This window comes from Sesamum indicum, linkage group LG8 (genome assembly GCF_000512975.1).
Source record: "Sesamum indicum cultivar Zhongzhi No. 13 linkage group LG8, S_indicum_v1.0, whole genome shotgun sequence".
NCBI classification, from domain to species: domain Eukaryota; kingdom Viridiplantae; phylum Streptophyta; class Magnoliopsida; order Lamiales; family Pedaliaceae; genus Sesamum; species Sesamum indicum.
Window position 1 is genome coordinate 5,225,550 of NC_026152.1, and position 7,755 is coordinate 5,233,304.

Sequence of the window (7,755 nt, forward strand, 5' to 3'; positions counted from 1 at the left end):
TCGAAGTGGGAATTTGCGGAAGGAGCAGAAGCTTATGAGGTTTTGGAGGGATTTCTTGTGTGGAAGAGTCTAGAAAAGTCCAGGTAACAGGCAAAAAAATTCTAAAGGTAAAAGGAAAAATCATCGTACAAGTAATTTATGTGACATTTTTTTTTTTTTTTTTTGAGAAGGTGATTTATGTGATATTATTGTTTACATTTATTTAAACGAATGAAAACAGTTCCACATAAAAATAAATAAATAAATGAATGTAAACAGAAGAAGGAGAAATCAACAATTGGACACGATTAAAAAATGAAATGATTTTAAATGTCTATAAATAATAATAAATTAGATGCCTATCTATGGTGATAGGCTTTCTTAATTAAAGGTTAATCAAGAATTATTAGTTACATTAAATTTATTTAATAATACTGTAAGACGCTAGCTCAAGTCTAGTTGAAGGGTAAACCTAAAGAGTCACACACAAATTACTAGGAAGGAACAAGGAATTAATTTGGAATTAATTCCACAAGTAATTGGATTACTTATAAATGAGAAATTCATTGGATAGAAGACCAAGAATAAAATAATAAAATTAATTTATATTGGTCTTGTCCTTGTTACTTAATAGGTTGGGCCTTATTAATTAATAAAGACAACGAGGGCTTATGTATTTAATCCAATTAAATACATATTGAGCTCATGATGGATTTTTATTGAAATTGAATCTAAATATACATTCATTGTCCTTGTATTTTTAAGCAAAAAAATCAGCCACCCCATCCCTATTCAGCCCATCGAAAAATTATATGGAAGGAAACAATTGGGTAGCAAATTGCGAATTTGGAAAATGCAATTTTAGCCATCGTCTTGATTTGGAATTAAGAATACATACCATATAGATGAATGAATGTATCTACACACGTTCATGTACATCTATACAAGGTATATATATATTATATTGTGTATATCTAAGGGAATTATTTTTATACTGTATATAATAAAAGCAAAAATCCTCTCTTTCCTTGCTCCTCTCGGCCGCCCCTCTCTCTTGCTCTTAGAGCAATTTTTTTTCTTGTTCTTTTCTAGTAAAGAAAGCATTAAGATTCCAATTTCAGTGTGGTATGAACAAATTAGAGGGTTCCTGTGCTGGAGTTTCAAGTAAACAACCTTTCAACCGAATGATAGAAAATGAAGCTATCGTATTTCTGCTTTCTTATTATTTTCGGTTTATGCCTTTTCGCCTCAACCTTGTGTATGTTTATTTTATTTCTCTATACATCGAACGCCCAGGAACTCCAAGGGTACACCCCTTGGATTTGTTATTTTGCGCTTTAATTTTAATTATTATGTGTTTTCATTCTACTGCTTCCACTTGCACATTCCTGGGCCGTACGACGCGATCCTTCAATTGATATTAGAGCCCAATTCGATGTAAGGGTTGATGGTTATCTGATATTATCATGTTAAGTTGCTCATTATGACTTTTGAAGCATGTTTTTATCACTTTTCGTTTGGTAATAATATGATGCAAATAACTCATTCGATTTTTTCAATTAATTGGATGATTCAAGCATGTGAAAATTTATAATTTTCTATGTGGTGCTTGTTTTTGTTGTTTCGTAATAATGACAAAATAAAAAAGGGGAAAACTGTAGCAGCTCTGCCGCTACCGCCGCATAGTGTATGCGCAGTTGGGGCGCGCACGCAAGCGAGGACCTGCACATAGCCTGGCCAGTGCACGCACTGTGCGTGTAGGCAGACGGCCGACAGCTGGGCCATTTTTCATTGTTCTTTTGAAAATTTGGTTTTCTGAAATTTTCTCAACTATTAATTGTGTTGTTTTAACTTTTTGGAATGAAATTGATCTTTTCTGAAATTAAGATTGCGTGATTAATTGGATTTATTATGTGCATTAGATGCACATGTTTTTCGATCATCTTTTTTATTGAAAATTTTGAGCTTGTGTTTTTTTCATATAATTAATTTTATGATATGGATATCATGGACTATCATTTTACATGGGATGTATATTATGTGATGTATGTATGGATGATCACGGAGCCCACCACCACTTGTATGTTTATGTGTATGGTTGGGCTCGTATACCCTTGTAATTTTTTTTTTCTCTACCTTTTGTTTTTGGCTTTGAAATTATAAGACTTGCTATCTCTCTCGTTATGTACTCCCCCGATTTCTGATCGGGATTTTTTTCAGTTGTAATAAGAGTAGTGTAAGATTTTTGATGAAGTTTTTTTATTTTAAAGCAAGCCCATGGAGAGAATGTCGACAGAGGAGGAGGCCCACGGAGGAGTTACAAGGCCTATCTATACGTTGTTGGGTAAATTAATTTTGTAATAGCATAAGACCACCTTAGACTAACCCTAGACTCACTGTGGGCTCAGTAGGTCGCATAAGTTGGGCATTTGATCATTCCACAGAGGTATGCTAAGCTATTTTGCATGCGATATGTTTAATAATTTTATTTGAATGATTTTAAATATTTGATATTTGTGCATGCAAAACATTAATTTGATGAGGTCTCAGTCAACACTCAAATTTAACTCTCACTTGGTTGGACCAAGTTAAAGTGTTAGGACCCAAAATAGACTTGGATCAAAATGATTTGATCTATCCAAGGTTTCCATCAACAATAATGTGGTGAGGAAGCCGCCACTGCACAAATGTGATCTCATGAGTCATGGCACATTTGGAATAGAGGCAAATCGCACCATTATTCTGAACAAAGGAACATGCTTACTGATTTTCTGTCTCACGAGTCGTGGGGAGGGTGACAGTTGAGGTGTGATTTGATTGATGGGATGAGCCTAATACTAAATAAATATTAGGCCTGAAATGGACTTTAAATGGTTTTTCGATCTGTCTAGGCATTCCATTGATGACAATGTGATGAGGAAGCTACCGCTGTACAAATGTGGTCTCACGAGTCGTGACACATTTGGAATAGAAGGTAAGTTGCATTATTGTTATGAATAAAGGAACAAGCTCATTGTTTTCCTGTCTCATAAGTAGTGTGGGGCAACAATTGAAGTATGATTTGATTGCTGGGTCAGGTTTAATACCGAGTAGCATGATTCGTTTGGGGTCCTTGGGATCATGTGAAGAGCTAAGGCAAAACATCTTGAGAATCTCATGGAACGAGAATGTCATTAGTTGCCTCCCAAAAGGCTTTTTTCATGTGAATAATAAAAACGAGGCATGGTAAACTGTTCTTGTGGATCCCAAGCCTACTGCGAAAGGATTTCTCAGAACCCCACTTGAGAGTAGTGGGATTTTATAGAAATAGTGGGAGGGGTTAATGACTGAAAGACCAAATTTTAACTAAAGTACCATATTACAATAATCTACTCTACGCTTTTGAATGCATGTCTAAGATCCACTTTTCATTTTTATGTATTTTTTAGATGATTTTATAGAACACATTAATCAATATATTGGTTGGAAAGTTGGAGAATTGTCCTCGATTTTCGAATCGGCTTATGTCATGGATAAGCCACTTCCACCGGACGTGCGAACGAGGTCCTTACATAAAGAACGTTTGACGTTCATGGTTAAGGCATGGGGACAATCGCATGGTCCGTAGCATCATACTTGCTTCCATCATCTATGAATGGTATGACAGGCTAGACGTTGTTGAGTTAATAATGCTGCACATAAGATAAATTTATGCGGCACCGAACCAACATATTAGATATACCGTGACGAAAGCATTTTTTTGAAGCCGAGATGAGTGAGGGTCGTCTGTACATAAACATGGGTTTAAGATCATATCCCTTGTGGAGAAGCTTGATAACCTCAATGTTGATCTTGAAAAAGAGATGTACGTTGACATAATCTTCCAATAACTTCATTCCTCCTTCGACTTATTTATCATAAACTCTAAATGGGCTTGAGAAGACCATTCATGAGTTGATAGATATGGTTGGACCAATACGAGGCAACGATTGAAAAATCTGCAATATCGGTATTGGATTTGGTGGCTTCCACCTCAAGATTGAAAAGCAAGGGTGTCAGACGCCCTGTGAGGAAAGAATGATGGAGCAAAATCAGCCGCTGGAAGCGTTTTGAGCACTAATTCGCCTCGATAGGCAAGGGTAAGAGAAACAGAAAAACGGTTCGACAGTCAAGATTTACCCATGACGTTTGCATAAATTTCCATGGGGCATTGGAAGATGGAGTGTTGTGAACTCCTCTCTACCCTATCTATTGCATTTGTTATTGAGCAAACATGATTACCATTTTTATTCTCAAGTATTGGACACATGTTTTAGATACGTATCTCTACAAATGGTTTACAGAATGAAAAGGAGTAGATCACTGAGACATATAGTCTTAAAATTAGGCGATGGTCAGGCTATTGCTACAAAAGCTATAAGACTAAGTGGACTTAAGCATTAGTATTCATGTCAAGACAATATACAATCATGTAACCTAATACGATCAAGTATTTTGTTAGTCAATTGTTGAACAAATTAGACTACAAACTTAATCAATAAAAGATTCTTTTATGAGTCTACTGAGTTATAAGTTGTCGTACTCCATATCATAATTGGATTATGTACGTCAAAATAAATGGCTAAACGGATAGTCAAGAGCAAAACTTACAGAGAGTGACATGCATAAGCTAGGCCATATCCCTCTAGTTAGGATAAGTAGGTTGGTAGATTCAAAGAGTTTAGCAATAGATGATTTGAGTTTACTAATGTACGAATCCTTCCTGAGAAGGAAGAAAGCCGTGAAAGCGCTTTGTGGGACAAAGTGTGCTTGTCAAACAATCTGTTCGATTAAATCCAAATAGACATATGTAGGTCAGTAAATAAAGAACGACCAGTAGAAGGTTCACAAGTCTAAGAAATAAAAGAAAGAAAGTATTATTTTTCCATAGAAGAGATTGAGGGGGAGTTCAGATCTTTGTGCCACAAAAATATTTTCAGTAAGTACAACAAAGACAAAGCATGCAAAAAGAAGCGTACAAATATTTGATTTGACGAGAGGAGTCGATGGAGTGTTGTGAACTCCTCTCTACCCTATCTATTGCATTTTTTTTTGAGCAAACATGATTACTATTTTTATTTTTAAGTATTGGACACTTGCTTTAGATACGTATCTCTACAAATAGTTTACAGAAATGAAAAGGAGTAGACCGCTGAGCCATATAGTCTTAAAATTAGGCGATGGTCAGGCTATTGCTACAAAAGCTATAAGACTAAGTGGACTTAACCATTAGTATTCATGTCAAGACAATATACAATCATGTAACCCAATACGATCAAGTATTTTGTTAGTCAATTGTTGAATAAATTAGACTACAAACTTAATCAATAAAAGATTCTTTTATGAGTCTACTGAGTTATAAGCTGTCGTGCTCCATATCATAATTGGATTATGTACGTCAAAATAAATGGCTAAACGGATAGTCAAGAGCAAAACTTACAGAGAGTGACATGCATAAGCTAGGCCATATCCCTCTAGTTAGGATAAGCAGGTTGGTTGATTCAAAGAGTTTAGCAATAGATGATTTGAGTTTACTAATGTACGAATCCTTCTTGAGAAGGAAGAAAGCCGTGAAAGCGCTTTGTGGGACAAAGTGTGCTTGTCAAACAATCTGTTGGATTAAATCCAAATAGACATATGTAGGTCAGTAAATAAAGAATGACCAGTAGAAGGTTCACAAGTCTAAGAAATAAAAGAAAGAAAGTATTATTTTTCCATAGAAGAGATTGAGGGGGAGTTCATATCTTCGTGCCATAAAAATATTTTCAGTAAGTACAAGAAAGACAAAGCATGCAAAAAGAAGCGTACATATATTTGATTTGACGAGAGGAGTCGATCGAGGAGACGACGGTGTGCGCTAACCTATTTTTGATTTGATTGTCTCACACTCGCACTCGCAGTAGAGCACTGTTTTAGTTAATTGAGGATTGAGGGAAGAGAATTAGTTAATTGCTCTGTTTTCACAGAATTTTGATTCCTGCTACTAGATTTAGGGTTTAAGCAGTGGATTGGGATTGTTGTGTGAAATAACGGCGGGCAAACAAGTTAATTGCTCTATTTTCACAGAATTTTGATTCCTGCTACTGGTTTTTGGGTTTAAGCAGCAGATTAGGGTTTTTAGGTTCTGATTTCAATTCAAAAGACATGAACTCTCCTACCCTCACACACGGCACTCTTGGAGAAGATGGTGAATCTGCGGTGGAGGAAGCCGCTGCTGCGACTGATTGCTGCGAAAACACCCCAAGCAACAATTGGGTCATTCTTGCGGCTGAGGTGGACCATGTTCCTGCCGTTAGAATATTGCCGCCAATTGACTCGGATGACGTTCGTTCTTCTTTCAACATTGCAGAATTCTTGACGCTGGTGAATAGGATTGTTGATGATGGAGATGTCGCCTCCCTAACGGTGCTGGAAACCCAAAAAAAGAAGTGGGAGGCGCGATATGGTCTAATTCGTCGGAGCCGTGTTTTGGCAGTGGGTTTGGTGCGAGGGGTATGCATGGCTCGTCGACCCCCATTGATGAACCAACAAGGCTTGGGCACGACTCCGTCTCGCCCAGCCCTTAAGCCCGCTGCTTTGATTCCGCCGTTCTCTGCTGCGTAGACGGTGGAAATGGACACTGTTTTTGTGGTTGAGTGCCTGTCGGTTTTCGTTTGGATGCCAGTGGTGGCCCGTTCGATGATTGCTGCTGTGCGTCACCACTCTGTACGCTGCCGAAGAGGGAAACTGTTTCTGCTTCCCCACCGGTGATGACTGTTTCTGCTGCTGCCATTGCGCCGTAACCTGTTACGCCATCAGTGGTGGGTTTGCCTCCCGTGACGGCCGTTGTACATGTGCCGCCCTTGACGCAGACCGAACTTTTTGTTAGTAACATCCCCTGCATTCTTGCTTGAATATTCCTAATGCTAGTGAAAAAATTACAGATGCATTCCATAATTCAATCCGTAAAACTTTGGAATATGTTCCCCCATCGAAGCAAAATGGAGAGATTGTTATTCGTCCTATATTGAAAACTATTCGAAATGGGTCACGTCGTTGGAATTCCATGGCGGTTGGATATTTTCTGGGTAAACGCACTTATTTCCATCACCTTAAAGACTATGTTAAATCTATATTGCCGTTGTTGATTGATGTTATAACAACTTCAAATGGGTTTTTTCTTCTTCCGATTCTTCCGATTTAAAACGACTGTGGCAATGGAGGAGATCATTGAGGGGGGTCCATGGTTGTTCCAAGAGTAACCCATAGTCTTGCAGAAGTGGGAATCGGGCATGGTGATGCGAAAGTTGAAACACACAAGTCCCGGTGTGGGTTAGAATTCGACACCTGCCCATGAATTGTGGATTAACAAGGGATTGAGTATGGTGGCAAGTGGAATAGGACGACCGCTCTATCAGGATGCGATCACTAGAGCATGCATGAGACTGGATTTCGCTCGTGTGTGTGTTATGTTTGATGTTACTATGAACTTGCCAAAGCATCTTGTCATCATGTCTCCGACTAGGGGGGGGGGCGGGAAGTCGCATGTAAAGTTGATGTAGAATATGAGTGGCTCCCTCCAAAATGTATCACTTGTATGGGCCTGGGATATGCAACGAAGGATTGTGCGATCAGTAAAGTTTTGAAGCCCTCGATTTCGGTGTATGTTTAGCGTGCTCGGCCTCAGACAGCTGTGGTAGCCTCGGTTGCACCTATACCATCTTCGCCTGCTCCAGAGGTTGAGGTGGCTATGCATGATAGCATGGGAGTCCCTAAAAT